We start from the raw sequence: 20,430 nt of genomic DNA on the forward strand, positions 1-20,430 counted from the left end.
TGGTCAAATCTCTACCTCAGTAGTCTTCCTTAGCTTGTCTCAGAAAACTTAAAAGGAATCTAAACTATTTATGAACTTTGTGCTTCATCTGATTAAAACCTATATGAACCATACTTTATTTTTTTATGGTGCTTGTGGCAGTGCCAAAATCAGAAACACCAAGGCAACTAGGCAGTTGGGTTATTGACATTCTGTTCATTAGCATTTCTTCTCCAATCGTAACTGCTTCCACATTGAGTTCTTAGGTCTGAAGGAAAGAGACAGAGAGAAAAGATGCCTGCTTCTGAAATGTTTTCTTATATGCTGCTTACTTAAGACTATAACAAGATCCTTCTCATTCCATTAAAAATTATTACTTCAGTAAATTCCAGGTTGAAAACAAATGACTACAGAATGATTTTTTTAAACATTTGTAAACCTTGCTTTTTAAACAACTCCACTTCTATTGCAGAGAAAAAGCCTGAACTATTTATTCATTTCATTTGACTACTTTTTAATCTCAGTTTTTATGAGGACACTAATGACCCTCACAGATTGTTACCCTCCAGTGAAATAACAGAGCTTTGGCAGCGGCTGGATTCCAGTTGAAGAGTTCTGAAACTCACTGTAAATCTTCCTGTTTTGTTGTTCTTCAAACCAGGCTCTGCCATCTGCCTTATGAATTGAATTTTTGTTGCAGTATTTCACATGATCTAAAATATGGTTATTGCTATCCATAAACTGAGGTTCCTGGAGAGTATTAATTAAGTCCAAAATATTGCACCAATGTGCACAGTGAAATACAACACAAATGTCATGGCGTGACCATCATTATAACCCTCTCTGCATTCCATGATGGCTGTTCTCTCAAAAACCCAGAGACAATTTGGTTGTAGCAGCCAACAAAGTTAAACCTGAAGACTTAAATTCAGGTGGATGAGATAAATTGAAACAGATCTTATTGCTCCCAAACACTCTCTTGGAAATAATGGCATCTTGACATTTTATCAGTCACTCAAGCGGTCATTCTCAGCAGTATCAGCCGGAGCTTGAAGGATAGAGCTGTAAAGAAGGGACTGTCAGCCATAAACATTCCTCAAAACCATGAAAACCACAAATGAGAGCTTAAGTAATGGAGGACGCAATACCCTTGATATTTCAACAATTACCTGCAACAACAGGCTTTGTTCAGAGCCGTGGTCATTTTTTCAGGAGCTTTTCTTGTCAGACCCAGACTAGGGTAACTGGAGGAAGGGAAAAGGAGAGGGAGGAGGGAAAGGGTGGCACGGACATCCTCAGGTGAAAAAGTGAACTTAAGTTGGCTGCACATTTAAGCTGATGAGAATTTTTCAACAGCAATAAACTAAAAAAATTAAAAGTAAAAATATAACAACTAAAGATTGAACCAAGGACATTAATATTATTAAGCTTGTGGTGAAGCTTTGAGATCACTAGAAAGGCATTTACACTGCTCAGCTGTTTCCTGTATGGCCATTCCTGATGTCAAATTACAGAGGAGAAAATAGCAGGGAATGCATTGCAGGGAAGAAAAGGTAGTAATGGATAAGAATGTAAGTATGGGAAGGCAAAATAAATTTAGCTTCACTACACCTCAGGAACATATCGCTGTGTTGTAGAAGAAGAAAGACTCATTTTAAATGAAATTGGTGCTATTATCTTGGGACCCAAGAAAACTAAATGAAATTGAGTATACACCACAACTGAGTCACCCAAACTCAAGAGACAGCAGACATGGAAAGGTTAAATGCCCTAGAAATTGCATTTGTGGAGTTTCTCAACACAAGAGATTAATGGTTACTCAAAGCAATGGATAAATATTAGCTGAAGACCATTAGCCGAGGAAAACACATCAGTGCATCACGGTTCTCAGGGCTTATCAGATCAATTTTAAATAGGTTTATCTTGGACTTTTCTAACATTTAATGAGGAACAAATTGTTTTGTTTTGTTTTTTTCTGTTTCCTCTACCCATGTTGACTTTTTGATATTACCTAGGAGAGAACAATTAAAATAAATGGCTCTGTGACAAAGTGTTAATTTGCTTGTCTCTGAAGCAATTGGAAAAGGGTCATTTTATGATTGTTTCCTCCTATTACACAGTTTCTCATAATATTTAGATTGACTAGTATACTCTTTAGATGAAAGAAGTGTTTGAATGGTCATTTGGCTCTTTCCACAGACTTCATATAGCACCCACCTAAACAATCTCAGATTAATGTGAATTTGCTTACTTTTGAGTAGTTCTCAATCCATATTAATCAAATGGTCAGTCAGTCTTCTTTATGTTATTGTCTATCTGGGGCCGATCACTGTGCTAAGTGTGACGTGAATTAAAAAAAAAAAAAAAGAATAAATAAAGCCCAAAGTCCTTACTCAAGAAGCTTAGCATCTAGGGGTGCCTGTGTGGCTCAGTGAGTTAAAGCCTCTGCCTTCAGCTCAGGTCATGATCTCAGGGTCCTGGGACTGAGCTCCACATTGGGCTATCTGCTCAGTGGGGAGACTGTTTCCCCCTCTCTCTCTGCCTGCTGCTCTGCCTACTTGTGATCTATCTCTCCCTGTCAGATAAATAAAATAAAATCTTAAAAAAAAAAAAAAGAAGCTTAGCATCTAGTAAACTTAATTCACTCATATGATATAAATTAATTTCTTTTATTATGTTATCCACAGTTTCTTGATTGCTTATAAGAAATACTGAAATCCAAAGCTTCCAATTAGGCATTAAGAAACCACTTGGCGGAAAGCAGGGAGTAGTACATGAAGACTGTAGAGATTGAATAACAGTTTTATGGCTTGGGGTTCTGCACAATTAGCTCTTCTTTGTCTCTTAGTCCAGGTTTACTTGCTTCCCCCACCAACTATGTTACCTGCTTGACCATTCTTGAAATCACAAAGACTTCTAGATATAAATTTGTCTCTTAAGTTTTATTTTGCTTTTTGTTTGCTTGTTTAACTTTCTTCTTCTATAGTGACACCCCCAAATTCAGTAAGGACTTTGCAAGACCTATCTAAATCTTTTTATAAGCAGCAAATAAAGCAACACAAATGTTCAACCAAATGGTCCAGTTTTGAAAGTAGCAAGTGACATTTCTGCTTCCTTCAATGAACCATGCATTTCATCTTCATTAAAAGAATCACTTCTTTTATTCTATGTCAGTAGCTCATAATAAGACATCAGTAGAGTAGCGCTTATATGCTATGGCTTGGTTGACCTGTAAAACAGCTTCCCATGATCCCAGTATTTCCCTTTGTAAACAGCACGGCATGAAATAGCCTGGTTCCACCCATATAGAACCTGCAATGTCACAACAAACAAAATAGCACAGAAGACCATGCACAATTTTCATATATTAAGGACTGCCCAAAGATGTGAATTTGAGTACATTTGTTGTCTGAAAACACAAGTCATGAGTAAAGGAAACTTTGAGAAGATTATTTCATGAAAGAACAAGACAAGTCCCCCTCCAGTCATCAGAAAAGAAAAATGTATCCCTTCTAGCATCAAACAAATGGAATATCCTGAGTCTTAGAAATAGTAACATTGTTGTTCACAGTGGAGGCTCTGCATAAGGGAAACTGATTGGGATAGAAGAAGGGTACTTAGATGAAGAACTTTTTGCTTCATATTTCTGTTGTGTATGTGTGTGTGCATGTGCATGCACATATAATTTATATGATCTGTTTAAACTTTTTAAATAAGTATGTATATTTTTTGTGTTAAAAAGAGTAAAAATCTGACATAACTTCTAGGACACGGTTTGCTTTTTTCTTTGCTTTTTTTTTTTTAAGATTTTATTTATTTATTTGACAGAGAGATAGAACACAAGTAGGCAGAGAGGCAGGCAGAGAGAGAGTCAGGGAAGCAGGCTTCCCGCTAAGCAGAGAGCCAGATTCGGGGCTCAATCCCAGGACCCCGAGAATATGAACCGAGTTGAAGGCAGTGGCTTAAATGACTGAGCCACCCAGGCACCCCCATAGTTTGCTTTTAATAAACATTTTTTCATCTATATTCTTCAAAATAAAGGGTGACCAATACTTATCCTACCCTGTACTCTCTCAGCTAGAACATAAATACCTTTTGTCCAGCTCATAACCAAAAACAAAGCAAAACAAACCTATGAAAAACAATAGCTCTAAAAATGGATTGGAGCCCATAATGTTGATCTCTTCTTTCCACACAGGTTATCACTTTGCATTTCCTTGTTTATTTCATTTTTAAATTCTCAGCTATATCCCCTGACTTCAAAACTTAATTTCTAGTCCACTTTGATTCAGCTGACTCTCTGGCCTCCAATTCTGGATCTTCAGATTTCCACTTTCTCATAGAAAAAGAGAAAATCATATCTAAAATGTGAAACATTTAACAGAAAGGATGACAGAAACTAACCTGAAAAGATAGGAATCCAACAAGAGAGGTAGCAAGAAGCATTTTGAGCAGAAAGGGAGTTAAGCTACAGGTAACCCTCACCCAAACATGAAGGACACTTATAGATAGGGCCTCCAGGCTCAGCCATGTAACAAAGGATGAGACCATCCAGTTTCTCTTTCTGTTTCCTTCCCCACTTCACATCTAATCCTACTTGTCTTTCTTATCTGTCTATTCAGCCAAACAAGTATGAACAAACGAACTTCTAAATTTTCTCTAGTAGTAGCAAAGAGGAAAAATTCTGTCCTTAAACTTAAGAAAATTTGCCTGTAAATAAGGAGTGAAAACTTGTGTTTGTATTAATAAGTAACTAAAAATAAATAAATAACTGAAAATAGAAGTACCTGCTTTCTCCAAAAGAATCTAGTAATTAAAAAGCTCTGTAGAGAGTGTTCAGCTTTGCAAAGAAGGGCCAAGACCTGAATTTGGAAATATGGATACATAAGAGTGGATTTTTTGTTTTTTGTTTTTTACATAAGAAAGTGCGGGGAGGGGTGGATACTAGATTTTGTTGGGATAGGGGCAGAGAGAAGTTAGAAGGAAGAAGAGAGAGAATGGCTCAGCAACTTACAGAAGTGTGAGAAGGACCTTTGATGAGAAGCAGCCTAATATTTGATTCTAAGATTTTGATTTGCTAGGATACACAACTCCCTTCTTCTCCCTAAACTTTCCATAAAGTCTACAAAATGCAGAAGACAAACAAAAAACTGCTATTTTTGTGAAAATGAGAAAAATAGACTAAGATCCAGGCTTGGATAGAGGCCATAGTGGAAATAAACCAGGAGAAAACACAAGATGGAAAATCTGGAATTCAGAGAAGATAAGAAGCTAGAGCTAGACACTGACTTGATAACATAACCTACCCTTAATCTCTTGAAAATCTTGGTGGAGGGCAATGTATTTTATGTAGGGCGTGGAACAGGAATATAGGCCAACCTAGACCAAAGCTGACATCTGGGTTCTCCATGTATCTAGTGATATAAGTCTAGTATATGTCTATATCAAATCTGTAATAAATGCCAGAACATGCTAGAGAGAGAGTAAGAGATCAAAGTTGGGAGAGAGTCAGGAAAGGATTTTTTAAAAAGTAGAGTTCAAAGCATGAGCCTCAACCTGATCTCACTAGCTAATGTGAAATAGGGCCATTTTGTTATAACGTTAATGTAATGTCATTTGGAAGCTGTGTCTTGGCTTCAAAGGCTTTGTAAACACCCAAAGCCCATAGGGACTGGTCATATGTAACCCAAATTAAAAAAACAAAAAAACAAAACAAAAAAAAACCTGAGGAAAATAAAATGTCTTCACAGGCTCTCCCAAGAGAGTTCTAGTTTTCTCTGATCTTTTCAGCTAGGGTCTAATGCTAGTGGTGTCTTTCCTATGAGTTCCCCACATGGGAAATAGAGAATGTAAACTTAGAATCCCACCTACTTCTTTTTTTTTTTTTTTTAAGATTTTATTTATTTATTTATTTGACAGGCAGAGAGGCAGACAGAGAGAGAGAGAGGGAAGCAGGCTCCCTGCTGAGCAGAGAACCCGATGCAGGACTCGATCCCAGGACCCTGAGATCATGACCTGAGCTGAAGGCATCGGCTTAACCCACTGAGCCACCCAGGCGCCCAGAATCCCACCTACTTCTTATTTAAGAAGAGGAATAGTATATGTGCCCAATATCTTTGAATCTCACTTTTAACATGCCTATCAGTGTGACCGTGAGAAAGTCATTTGACTCTTCTGAGCTCCACTCTGTAAAGTAAGGGATGAAGGCAGCTACTTCATAATGTTAAGAGAATTAAAAGACCTCATAAGGAAAGCACTTAGCAGAATACCTAAAAGTAAATATTCAGTAAAGTGAAATCCTTATTCCTATCAATACAAACTCCAATCATAAGCCACACCAATGTAAAATTATTTTCTTTTAGATGTATATTTATTTAATTCTACAAATATCTGAACTTAATACATGTTTATAGTATTTTGCTAGATGTTGAGGAACTACCAAGAATATAACTTTCCCACCTTCTAAGAGTTTGCTATCCACCTGGAGACACAAGATAAATACAACCACAAAAAATAATTTTTAAAAAAATGAAAACAAGGGCACCTGGGTGGCTCAGTTGGTTGGGCAACTGCCTTTGGCTCGGGTCATGATCCTGGAGTCCTGGGATGGAGTCCCGCGTCAGGCTCCCAACTCCATGGGGAGTCTGCTTCTCCCTCTGACCTCCCCTCTCATGCTCTCTCATTCTGTCTCTCTCTCTCTCTCTCTCAAATAAATAAATAAAATCTTAAAAAAAAAAAATGAAAACAAGGGACACCTGGGTGGCTCAGTTGGTTAAGTGGCTGCCTTTGGCTCAGGTCATGATGGTAGGGTCCTAAGATAGAGTCCCATGTTGGGCTCCTTGCTTAGCAGGATGTCTGCTGCTTCTGCCTGCCACCTGCTTCTCCCTCTGTCCACCATCCCCCTGCTTGTGTTCACTCTCTCTCTTATTCAAAAATAAAGTATTTTTTAAAAATGCGAACGAATGTCATTAAGTGCCAAAAGGAGTAAACAGCATGTACTATAGTATGGAGATTTCACTGTTTCTCTGAAAAAAAAAAAAAAAAAGGATTATCAGGAAAAAAAAATACTTTCAGATTAGCCGAAAAAAATGTATTGCTTATGCCCATTTAGTAGCTTTTTGATTCAACATTTTGACCTCGGTTACTGGGTCAGGCAAAAGTCCTTCAATAAATCAATAAATATTTGATGAGCATCCACTATAATCAAACATTACTGATGCCCTTATATTAATGAAGGTGGCTATTGCTGAGCAGAATGCAGAATAACACTCCCAGCACAGGGAAAGTTTCTGGGCCTACCCCTTTTAGCTCACCACCAATGACTGCAATTACCAGCATGTTCATGGTGCTTCCCAATTGTAGACTCCCTGGCCCCAAGCAGAGAGAAAGGTCCAGAGGAGGTGAGGGTGTCAATAATTTTAGCAACAAGTATATCCAGCTGATCAAACACCTCACCCTGGGTTGCATCATCAATTTGCATTTTCTTACTAATTATACTTTTGGTATAAAAAATTCCCTTTATAAGGATAGAGCTGTTGCAGCTAGATTTCATTGCACGAGTGAGGAATTTTATAAAATTGGAAAGAGGAGGGTCATAGAAGGAGTTCTGATTGTGCATGAGGACTGCTGGATGAAGCATTACTGCTACAGATGAGAACAACTTTATTTTACCAAGTTAAGTGGTGAACTTCACCTGGGCAAAGAAGTTGAACGACTAAAGGGCTTCACGGGGTGACACCAGGCTGTCAAGATCATTGATGATTACATTGGTAGATGGCAGAGCCCAAATTTTGAACCTCCTCAATATCCATGCATTTCTGCACATATTACACAACCTAAAGAACATAATAAGTTGTTTTTAGTTCAACTTCCGGAAGAAACCTTGTTCGCAGACCCTAAATATTATAAGCTGGTAGCTGCTCTATTGTGTGAATTGTATGATGATGCCCCAGGGTAAGGACTCATCACTTCTAGTCTCCCTCAGCTTTTGGGCAGGTTGAATTTTATATACAAGTGAATTCCTCAGCAGTAGAGAAATAAAAGAAGCTGTCTCTATGAGCACAGCTATACACAGTGTACAGTAAATATGGTAGAAGAAAAGTTTGGAGGTATTTTTGGTTTTATCTTTTTCCCAATCCCTGAAATGTTATCGACTGTCCATTGTTTGAATAGTAAAGTTGATTTTTAAAAAGTAGATAGTGGTGTAACCAAATATGAAAATATTTAATTTACTTTTTGTTCTATTTATACATTTTTTAAATACAATAAAGAAAGTGGGCTTCAAAAAAAATTTTTTTTAAAGATTTTATTTATTTATTTGTCAGAGAGAGAGGGAGAGCGAGCCAGCACAGGCAGACAATGGCAGGCAGAGGCAGAGGGAGAAGCAGGCTCCCCGCCGAGCAAGGAGCCCGATGTGGGCCTCGATCCCAGGACGCTGGGATCATGACCCGAGCCGAAGGCAGCCGCCCAACCAAATGAGCCACCCAGGCATCCCCCCCAAAAATTTTTCTAGCAAAGCTATATCCTCTTTAGGTCTCAGTGTTTCATATCGACCTTAACCAAATCTTATCATAACCTCACCGCAGTCTTGACTGTGCTTATTTACATCTCATCCTTATCCTAGCCTTTTACTCTGATGTTTTGTTCTAATATATTGGGACCAATCAGGAGTCTCAAAGCGCTCACCAGCGTATGACTTCTCTTTCCTTTCCTTTTCCCTTTCCCCCTACCCCCCTTCCTTCCTTCCTCTTCTTTTCTTCCTTTCTATCTCCCTCCCCCACCCCCTGACTTCCTTCCAAAAAGCCCCATTTGTGTCATTGTTCTAGGTGGTACTTTACAAGGTTCAATCAAGATAAGAATTACCAGGGCCCTTGTTAAAATGCAGATTCTGATTTCAGTAGGTCTGGCTGGTGAGGCTAAAAATTCTGCATTTCTAATAAGCTCACAGGAGGTGCCAAAGCTACTGGTCTGTGGAGCATACTTGGAGTAGCAAGGCACTAGTTCTCAAAATCCCTTACAGCACTGTGACTACAGTTAAAAATATTACATTGGGGCGCCTGGGTGGCTCAGTGGGTTAAGCACTGCCTTCGGCTCAGGTCATGATCTCAGGATCCTGGGATCGAGTCCCGCATTGGGATCTCTGCTCAGTAGGGAGCCTGCTTCCCTCTCTCTCTCTCTGCCTGCCTATCTGTCTACTGTGAACTCTCTCTGTCAAATAAATAAATAAGATCTTAAAAAAAAAATATTACATTGTATACTTGAAAAATGATGTGAGAGTAAAGTTTTAATGTTCTCACTATAACAACAAAATGGTAATTATGCAAGATAAAGGGTATGTTAACTAACCTTATTTTGGTAAACATTTCTCAATATACACATGTATCAAGTCATTACATTGTGCATGTTAAACTTATACAACGTTATATTATACGTCAGTTTTAGCTCAATAAAACTAGAAAAGAAACCCTTAGGATGCTTCAGTCCTTAGCATTTCTTTAAACAGCTAGACATAGCTAGACAAGAAATACAAGAAAAGACTTTGCCTGCTTCTGTTATTCTGCTACTATAATCTATTAACTATCCAGTAATAATGGTTAACAATTCCTGAAGACTCTCTTTCTACCATGCATTGTGCAAGGTGCAGTGATGGCTTTTATTATTTCCTTTAGGCTTTACCCTGTGCAGTAGGAATTATTATTTATTTTTTTAAAAGATGTATTTATTTATTTTAGAGAGAGAGATTGGAGAGTGTGTGCATGCATGTAAGCAGAGGGAGAGGCAGAGGGAGAGGGAGAATTATACTCCTACTGAGCAGGGAGCCCCAGAAGGGGCTTCATCCCAGGATCCTGAGATTATGACCTGAGCAGAAACCAAGAGTGAAAAGTTTAACTGCCTGAGCACCACCCCCCCACCGGCACCCCAGAATTGTTACTTCTGTTTTACAGATGGGAAAACTGAGGCCTAGAGAGGCTGAATAACTTGTTCAAGGTCACATTAATTAGTTGATCCATGGCAGAGACAGGAATTGAACATAAGCAGTCTGGCCTAGGGTCTAAACTCTTCACACTCACTATCCTCTCTCTTTCATATGGTATTTACTGAGCCAAAATATAACAACATTTGGTTCTAAGGCAATAAATAGATCATTCTCTTGTTCATTCAATGTCCTTATAACTAGAAAAACTTAAAAGCTCTTTCCCAACCACTGGCAAAGCGTGAGATACAGGCAATTTATAAAAATACTCCGTACTGGGCGTCTGGTGGCTCAGTGGATTAATCCCCTGCCTTCAGCTCAGGTCGTGATCTCAGGGTCCTGGGATTGAGCCCCGCATTGGGCTCTCTGCTTTGGCGGGGAGCCTGCTTCCCTTCCTCTCTCTCTGCCTGCCTCTCTGCGTACTAGTGCTCTCTGTCTGTCTAAATAAATAAATAAATAAAAATAAAAATAAAAACTCTCTACTTTGCCTCAGGAAATGTCTGCTAGTTAAATTACCAGACCTCTAGGTAACTCACTACCACCTAGCCATGAGTCATCGCCTCTTCTTGTTTCCCCCACTCCTGCCACCTGCAGCTTCCACTGGCTTTGAAACTGTTCCCTTGGCTCCATGATGGGTGACTAAAGGCCACCTCTGGCCACTTCCCAGACCATACCCCCAGACCCATCCAGGTAAATTCTACCTTCTTCCACCAACCAAGAAGGAAAGATTAGACCCTAAGCTAGTTTGTGAGTCACAAAAATGAATTCAGACTTATTAATTTCTAGTCAGGAAGGGCTTTAACAAATCAGGGAGCATTTTGCTTAAGTGACCTCATCTCCTATTTGTACCCTTAATGGAGAAACTGAAATTGTCAAATCCGTGGGATATGTTGCCTCCTTTTGCGCACAAATAATTTATTTTAAGACTTTTCATGCCTTCAGGGTTCTCTTTTCTGGGTCACAAATGATAAAGCGCACAAAATTTTATTCATTTCTATCATGGTCCTGGAGATGTTAAAAATCATATTCTGCTTTTAATAGCTTCTCTATCAATACAGGTAGTAACCTCTTAACCAGCCTCCCGTCTCTAACTGCTATTCCTGCCAGTCTGTCTTAACTGTGGAACAATTCGCGTATGTGAGCTCTCATTTATTAAATGCAGACTACAGCTAAGTGCTTTGCAGAATATATACAGCATTAGCACTTTGTGGGATTCTTTGTGGTTTTGTATACTGATGACAATAATATGTCTTACATTCATGTAGTTCTTTATATTTTTCAAAGGGCTTTTTTGTGTTACCTCATTTAATCCAAAACTACCTTGCAAGAGAAGTAGAATAAATATTATTCTCTCTATTTTATAAGTAAAAAAAAATAAATCTTGAGTGTCATAGAGGTTAAGTGACTTGTTCTGGGTTAGACAACAAGTTTTGTCAGTGTGAGCTTAGAGTTGGGAGTTCCTTAACTCGCTGTACACTTTTTTTTTCAATATAGAAAAATGCAAAACAAAACAAAATTTGTGCCAACCACCAACCCTTAATAAATGTTATCATTTTGTCATGGAAGGAAGAAGGAGATTGGAAGGAGGGAATAGTATTTCTGGCTGGCTGGTTCACAAAGGAGATAAAATTTTCTCTCACTCTTGAAGGATAGCTGAAATGTTAATGACCAGTAGGAAGAGGAATTGGTATAAACAACAGTGTGGGTATATGACCATCTATGAATATATAAGTTGGGTTTATGAGGTATTGGGTACAAAACTATGACTAGAGCAGGAAACTTAAGAAGAAAGTTAGAAGTAAGTGGATATCAGATGGTAGAGAATCTGGAATACCAGCCTAAGTAGTGTAAGATTGTTCATATTTGCATACTTGAATACTGACATATAGATGGTGCATATTACTTTTTGAGTCAGTCCATTATCTCAACAATAACCACCAGGCTTAATGCTAGGCAAATACAAAGGGTACTTGGCCTTGTGATCTTTCCACCTGAGGTCCTGCCCCCACTTCTAAACACTTGCTCAACCTTTGATCTGAATCACCATATTTGTATACATACAATGCAAGGGTAAGGCCACAAATCTCAAAGCTTGACCATTCTGTGTTGAGAAGTATTTGTAAGAAGTCTATCATGGTAATAAATAACTGAAATCCATTTTACCAGTTATATCAATTAGCCATAATTTTTTTTATTACAATCAAGCAATTGAACTTAAATATTAAGGAGAAATAAAACAATAATAGGATACTTTATGTGATCATATATGTCTTTAAAAAAAAGAAAAATAGGGATGCCTGGGTGGCTCAGACAGTTAGGCATCCGACTCTTGAGCTCAGTTCAGGTCTTGATGACAGGGTCGTGAGTTCAAGTTTGATGATAAACAATAGAAAAAAAGAAAAGAAAAGAAAAGAAAAAGCACATGGACTCTATGTACTATGGGACTCATTACTTTTAGCCCAGATACAACATCTTCTTGTTGCCTACCTCCATTCTTGGTGATGAGAAGTCCAGTTGAGAAAAGTAATAGTGGGATTCTGTAGAAATTTCTTGGTAAAAAGAATACTGAATTATGTTCCCTGGAACCTACTGACAACATTAGAATTTCTCAACCTTGACACTATTAGCACTGTGGGCCTAATAATTCTTTGTTAGGGCTGGGGTGGGTGCTTTTCTGTGCATAGAGGACGTAGAACAGCATCCATGGCCTCTACCCACTAAGATGCCACTGTTAACCCCCTAGTTGTGAAACCCAAAAATGTCTCCAATAGTGCAAAATATCCTCTGGATGGCAAAATCCCCCCTCATTGAGAAGAACTGGACTACACTGCAGAATCTCAGAAGTATCTTAACAATAGGTTGGGGGGGAAAAAAAAACCTAAGAAAATAAATAAACTAGCCTCTCTATTTCCCTAAGCTTCCCAGTGCATCAAGACTTTGCTATATAATCTCATTTGCCCAGGTAAACCTATCCAAACCAATCATGAGAAGGAAAAAAAAAGAAAAAAGATGACAGAAAATAAATCCCAGCTATGAACCAGTTAACTAACATTCCACACGAAGTTATAGACAATTTCCCCTAAGAAATTAAATTCCTTTACAAAAGTACCCTGAGGACTTTAACACAAATCACTCTTCTTACTTGAGACTATTTATCATTTTTTAGAGCTTATAAATTATACACACCAGCAACAATTTTATACACCAACAACCACAATAATCCAGACACAAAACAGAGCAGTTGAAGGGTACACTCGAACAAAGAGAGAAAGAGATGGGGGGAGGGAGCGGGAAAGGAACTAACCATGCTCTCCTTTAGAGCCCTCCCTCTCAGGGACATCGCTTTTCCTTTCTGTCCTCACTGTCTTAATAGATTTCATCTTCCTTTAAAAGACAAGTCACAATCTGTCCCTGAAGACAGCCGTTATCATTAAAACGCTCCACTGGGGGCAGAGGGGCAACATTACTCAGTGTGAGACAGGACATGTGAGAGGATATGTGACACTTTTCCTTCAAGGCCAGCATTTTGGAGAATGGCGGGACTAAAACAGGACGCCCAGAGGTCAACCCTTCCAGCCTCTGGTTGAGGCTACAGTCAACTCCCTCAATTTGCATTTCCAGAGTGGAGTTGTTTTCACATTTCACGCAATTAAAAGAGTGGAGACAGATCCCAGAGCAATAACATTCCTCTCCCAGTGATATCCTGTGCTCCCTTCAGTGCTTCTGATCTGAACATCACTTAAAATGATCAAAAATCAGATATTAGATACTCATCTGTGCAACACACAGAATATATCACTCCTGCCCTCCCACGTTGGGGGTGAAAAGAAACCAGAGGAAGGACACTTACTCACACAGTGGTCAACTTCCCTTGCAGCGCTTCTCTCCCCATTATTTTGAGTAGTAACCTACATATCACAATTAAGCTGCACACCATCCAAGCAACTCAATAGATAGAAAATGAAGTAATTACAGTATTTAGAGCTGGAAGGCACCTTGAAACATCTCTATTTCCAAACTCGTTTAACAGAAAGGGAAAGCCAGAGCTAGAAAGGTAAAATGACACTGCCCAAGGCCATTCGGCTCATCAGTGACCTGTGAGAACCAGAGCTCCTGTTTTCTGACTCTGGAATGCTCTGACATTACTGCTCCTTCTCAGGAGCAGTAACAGAAAACCCAACTCACAAAGGTACCAGAAGGGGGAAAAAAAAAAAAACAACTGTGAGTTCTCATAACTAAACAAATCAGAGATAGTGTTTGGTTTTATGAAACTGTCCAGCAGCCATTCTGCTTCCTAGTACCACCCCAATTCCCTTTGAGTCATCTGTATGTCTCCTATTCTCAGCCATGTGGCTTGGGTGGATTTGGCCTCACTCTCAGCCCCATGCATCCTCCTTTTAGATTCACATTTAGCTATAAACCCTGCGCAGTAGATGAATTTATCAGATTGCTTTCCTTCCAATAAAGAGAAATAGGACCATCAGGAAGGCAGGCACATTGAAGGTAGGATTGGAACTGGGGGCCCCAAATATAAACCTTTCTTTTGTTTTTGAAGCTGATGCTAAGAAGTTTTACTATTATATCACCCAAGAGGCTTATGAGAGTTTACAACTAGAAAAGCCCAAGACTTTCCACCAGATATCACGGGTAACTGCTGTGGAATATAACTCCAACTGACCAAGTCAAAGTCCGCTGGATCCAACCAGGAATTAACAAGAGAGGTCTCGGACTACTCTACCAAACAACAGAACATTGTGCTTATATTCCAAGCCACTTCAGGTAAACACTCTAATCTTAAATGAAATCCCACTTGTGCTGAAAATCAATGACTCCGTTTATTACTAGTTAGGAGTTTATGCTGCTCAGGTTATTGCCAGGAGGAGGATCAGGCCTCCCTTTATATCTTTATTTTTAAAAAATATTATCCAAGTAATAAGAACAATTATATTTTATATTTTTTAACCTAAGGATCATATTTGACTAGCATTTTTATACTTTCTAGAACCTAACATAACTGAAAAAGACCAATACCATATGATTTCACTTATATGTGGAATCTGAAAAGCAAAACACATGAACAAACAAAGCAAAACAAAACAAATAGACTCCTAGGGGTGCCTGGGTGGCTCAGTGGGTTAAAGCCTCTGCCTTCTGCTCAGGTCATGATCCCAGGGTCCTGGGATAGAGCCCCGCATCAGGCTCTGTGCTCAGTGGGAAGCCTGCTTCCTCTCTCTCTCTGCCTCATCTTTTCACCTATAATAAAATGATCTCTGCCTACTTGTGACCTCTGTCGAATAAATAAAATCTTAAAAAACAACAACAACAACAAAAACAAATAGACTCCTAGATAACAGAAAACAATATGATGGTTGCAAGAAGGGGGTGGGGGGGTGGGGCATGAGGAAATGGGTAAAAGTGGGGAAAGGGATTAAAAGGTACAAGCTTCCAGTTATGAAATAAATAAAGCACAGGGATGCAATGTACAGCATGGGGAATATAGTCAATAAATCATAACAAGTTTGTATGGTGGCACATGGCAGCTAGATTTATAATGTGATCACTTCCTAATGTATCTAAATATTGAATCACTATGTTGTACACCTAAAACTAATATTATATGCCTACTACACTTCCGTTTAAAAAAAAAAAAACCCTATTATATGTCATCTCATTTGATCCTCATAGGTATAATTTATTCACATTTTATAGATGAGGATAACTGAACCACATTGGCTCAAAGTGATTAACCAGTAAAAGAATGGTAGAACCAGGACTCATGACATAGGATTAAATTAACATTTAAGTTACTAGACTTTCGATAAGTAAGTTAATCTCTAAAAAAGAAAAACACGCATTTACTGAATACGATGCAAAGAGTAAGTGTCCTTTATTTTTCTTGCAATGGCTCGAAATATGTAATTCTCCTTCTCTGTCTTCAAAGCTTTGAAAGTTTATCTAATCTTCATAAAGACATAGATCCTAAAGCAGGCACAAAGAAATGCTTTTGAAGTAGCATGATGTTGTTGAGAACTTCTGACAGATTCATTCAAATTTCATGAAACTCTGGCTTGGTGTTCCTGATCCTGCTAGAGGGTTTGCTGCGGCAACCTGTGTGTATGTGCATGTGCGTGCATGCAAATGCATGTAATGTAAATTTAAAAAAACACACATGTAATGTAAATAAAAATGTAAAATAACAGAAAGGCAACATGTGATAGACCATGCTATGAAAATGAAAGGCTGAAAACTGCACTTATTTTTTAATGGTACTATTGACTTCAGATTGGGATTCATCATTTACATTGCCACTTAGGTCAGCTGACGTTCGAAGTGATTTCTAAGCTAGGATATTTACACTGCCTCTTACTCCTCTTTCTACTAAAAATGAATAAGCATTTTGAACAATAACAATGATCTTTTGTCTGTGAATCTGGAGACACTTTTTAAATCCCATGATCTGAGAAGCAGCGCTGAGTCCATCCAGAGGTGTTTTATTCTGTCATCCAGATATTCATTTACCTGGATCTGCTTTTTTCATTTATTTTTACAATCATTAGTGATGAGGAAATTTGGCCACTCCATTGAAGTTTCAGAAGACTTAGTGAAAGGTTTTGAATTACTTCCCAGTTCATGCTGGAAAGATCCAGAAAGGCAGCAGAGGCTAGCAGCAGCCAATTCCTGGAGCAGGGAAATGGAAGAGCTGTTTTAGGCATGGTCATGGGAAGAGATAGGAGGAGATTGGGGTGTGAGGACTAGACATCTCTTCCCAACCCACCCGTGCTTCAAATGGGCCAGCTCCCCGTCTGTTGTATATGTTGGGATTTTGGTTAAGAATTATTATGCTCGGGCGCCTGGGTGGCTCAGTGGGTTAAGCCGCTGCCTTCAGCTCAGGTCATGATCTCAGGGTCCTGGGATCAAGTCCCGCATCGGGCTCTCTGCTCAGCAGGGAGCCTGCTTCCTCCCCTCTCCTCTGCCTGCCTCTCTGCCTGCCTCTCTGCCTACTTGTAATCTCTCTCTGTCAAATAAATAAATAAAATCTTATAAAAAATTAAAAAAAAAAAGCGTAGAAGTTGGCTTTTTTAAAAAAAAAAAAAAAAAAAAAGAATTATTATGCTAATCTCTGGTTCCAAAGACACACCAAAAAAGCTTTGAAGAATTTGAGAGCCATTCAGACAAAATGACTTGGCCCATATTACATAGTCCCAGCAAAATAAGCATCCCAGCCCATGTCCCAGCACTGTTCTTGTCAGGAATCCACATCCTCCTGACTTCCTACCTCTAATCTCATTTCATCCTCACAGCAATCAGGCAAAGTAGATAATATTAACCTTATTATATAGATGCAAAACTAAAGCCCAGAAGTTCAGATTATCTTAGCTATCTAGACTAAGGTTGGAATACCTACCTCTCCTGACTCCAAATTCCCACATTGTTAACAGGACACTTGTACTGTGTCTCAACACAAAAGACAGTGGGTTGTTGTTGTTGTTTTTTAAATCTCCTTTTCCTATTTTAATTTAAATTGTCTTCTGCAGACACCACCTTGTCTCTTCTGAAATGTTCTTTGTCTTTTATCTTTGCTTCCCTTTCTTCCCTATTAAACTGATTGTGTCTGTGGTGCCCTTCGAAGATGACCTCTGCCTGGCACAGAAAGCCATCCAACAGGCCATTTGTCACACCTCATCTCTTCTCTTTTATGAAAGGGACAAAAGGCTGTCTTTGAGCCCCCTTTGGAAGTGTTTTCATGCTAATCCAAGAATTACTGTTGTGTTTGTTTTCTAGCTGGTGCAGTGTGAAGCCATTCATGGGACCGCATGGACCTTGTCTAGTCACATTCCAGGCCATTCTTGGAACATTTTGGGGAAACGCATCATCGCTCTGCTGGTGGGAGACAAGTCTGTGTCCCTGCCTGAGGCTGACAGCCAATGCATCTACGCCCTTGATTGCCCACGAAAACATCTCCTGCCATCTCTGCCAGGCAGCCCAGTACACACACAGGGACAGGGGAGCAGAATTAAATGTTCATCAAAAAAAGAGGAAAAAAGACAGGAACAAAACAACAACCTCCTAAATGTGTATCTCTCTACAAAATAAGGAAAGAAAATGAACTGAACAGTTTAGTTAAGGAAAGACAAACTTCTCCCAAACAACCTGAGTTGTTATGGGGTAACAGAAATAGACCCAGAATGGGAATTGGGAGACATGAACACTAATTCTGATTCTGCCACTAACTAGCTGTGTAACTTCGAGCACATTCTTTTATTTTGTCCTTATAAAATGGGGCTAATATTTCAAACCCCATGAGGATTAAATGAAATATTGTTCACTGAATAAATTGATAAACAAAAGAAGCCAAACCAATAGCCATTGCTTTTGCTCTGCCTTCCAGGTCTCAATCCCTCAATCTTTAAAATGAAAATAGAACTATGTCCCCCCAAGCCAACTGCATATCTGAAATACCTAGGGAGTATTTTTTAAAAAAAATCTTATTTGGGGGCCTCACTAAAATCTTGAGCATTAGAGCCCAAGAATATGCTTTTGTTTTAATTCACCAGGTTATTTGAATGCAACCTGCCCAGAACTGGTTTTTGGATCTCCTGGACTATCTAATGAAGGCCACTAGCTCAGTGTTTTGTGATTCTCAAGACAAAACAAGGGCACCTGGTTGGCTTAGTTGGTTAACCACCTGCCTTTGGCTCAGATCCTGATCTTAGGGTCCTGGGATTGAGCCCCTGTAGGGCTCTCAGCTCAGCAGAGAACCTGCTTCTCTCCTCTCCACTCATGTTCTCTCTCACTATCTCTGTCCCTCTCAAATAAATAGAGCTTTAAAAAAGGGGGGGGGGATGCCTGGGTGGCTCAGCTGGTTAGGCGGCTGCCTTCAGCTCAGGTCATGATCCCAGCGTTCTGGGATCGAGTCCCACATCGGGCTCCTTGCTCAGCAGGGAGCCTGCTTCTCTCTGTCTCTTTCTGCCACTCTGTCTGCATGTTCTCGCTCCCTCTCTCTCTGAAAAATAAATAAATAAAATCTTTAAAAAACAAACAAACAAAAAAACCAGCTGATGGGAGCTAAAATTGCCTATAATTTCACCATTAAAGATTCTGTTTTTTGAGTTATAAAAACCTTATTTTCAAAAGTCCCTTATTAAAAGGTAAATATTCTTGCTAGAGGCAATATCCTAATTCAGGCAGTTTATTTGTTGACCCTTGTCAACTATACTAACCGATTAAGAGCATACTTAACATAGTGGAATATAACAAATGCCTCTCTGTGTGTGATGGTGGAATTTTCTAAATGTCTTTATTTTCAAATATGGCAACTGAGCCCCAGAGAGCTTATAAGTAGAATGATCATATAATTTTCATCCAAAATGAGAGTAAAAGGAGGATTACTGATAGTCACATTAGACATAAACCAGGGCATACACAAATATTTGTTCCCTGTAGTTAAGGAAGGGATTGTCTACATAACAAAGAAGATTAACATTTGAGAGAGAGAGACTACAAATACTAAAAAATGGGACTAGAACTTCAGCCTCCAGACTTCTTCACTGACCCATGTCACAACCTATGTGATTCAAATTTATTTCACTTTGGGTCCATGTTCACACTTATTTCTCAGAAACAAGCTAAGAATACATACCTTTCTCTTCTACTTCTTTCCTATCTCTGTATTCCAGTTGGCCCATTTTGGGGCTTGGACTCCATCACATCTGTGACATTCCATTGACAGAGAATTCGCTAAGAGTCGAAGGTGCTCTCCTTTAGATAAGCAAAGATTCCTGCTACTCAAGATCGGCAGAAGCACCTGTGAATATTGGGACTCTACCCAGATCCTGAGAAATATCCCCATCTGAAGACAAATGTTCTTGAGGTGGTTGCATCACTTTGACAGTTGTGTATTAACTGCCCAGAGACTTTGTGCTTTGTCCCTCTGATTCCCGTCAGTGGTGCCTTAACTGAACCCAAGCAGTCAATCTGTCAATACCCACCAGGCAGCAGGAAAAATGTCTCTTTCCAATATTAGATTTTCTAATATCGCTTGTCTAACAAAGGTTATTTCACTCTGGCTTTATTTCTGGGAGATGACTCCTGGGTTGGTAATGACCCTTTTCTTATACCCCTAAATCTCAGTTAGCCATATTAACAGGTACTAAACTCCAGGGTTGGGATTTAAAAATAAATAAATAAAAACCTGTTTTTCAGTTCCCCTTCATGCTCAAAAGGAAATTTGTAAATTGTCAACTTGACTTAATTTTTCCTCCGGACTCACACCTATTTGCTGTAATAAGAATTTCCCCCCTGGGCTTCACTCATCTGCAGCATGTGGCAGGAAAAAGGGGGATTAGGATTGTATTTGTCGACTTTTCCAAGCGGATTTTCTTTCACCAAGTCTGCTATCAGTTCATCTGCTGAAATAGCATTTTAATGTGTTACCTACCGGTCGAGTATGTTCTGTTAAGTTAACTTCAGCCTCTCCT

At 39.1% G+C, this 20,430-nt stretch overlaps 1 pseudogene; it reads left to right on the forward strand.

The window, feature by feature from the left end:
• Positions 1-7,234: 7,234 nt before the first annotated feature.
• Positions 7,235-7,996, forward strand: LOC123387605 (annotated as a pseudogene).
• The last annotated feature ends 12,434 nt before the right edge of the window (positions 7,997-20,430 follow it).

Source organism: Mustela putorius, unplaced genomic scaffold (genome assembly GCF_011764305.1).
Source record: "Mustela putorius furo isolate JIRA1106 unplaced genomic scaffold, ASM1176430v1.1 tig00003858_pilon_pilon_pilon, whole genome shotgun sequence".
Classification (NCBI taxonomy): domain Eukaryota; kingdom Metazoa; phylum Chordata; class Mammalia; order Carnivora; family Mustelidae; genus Mustela; species Mustela putorius.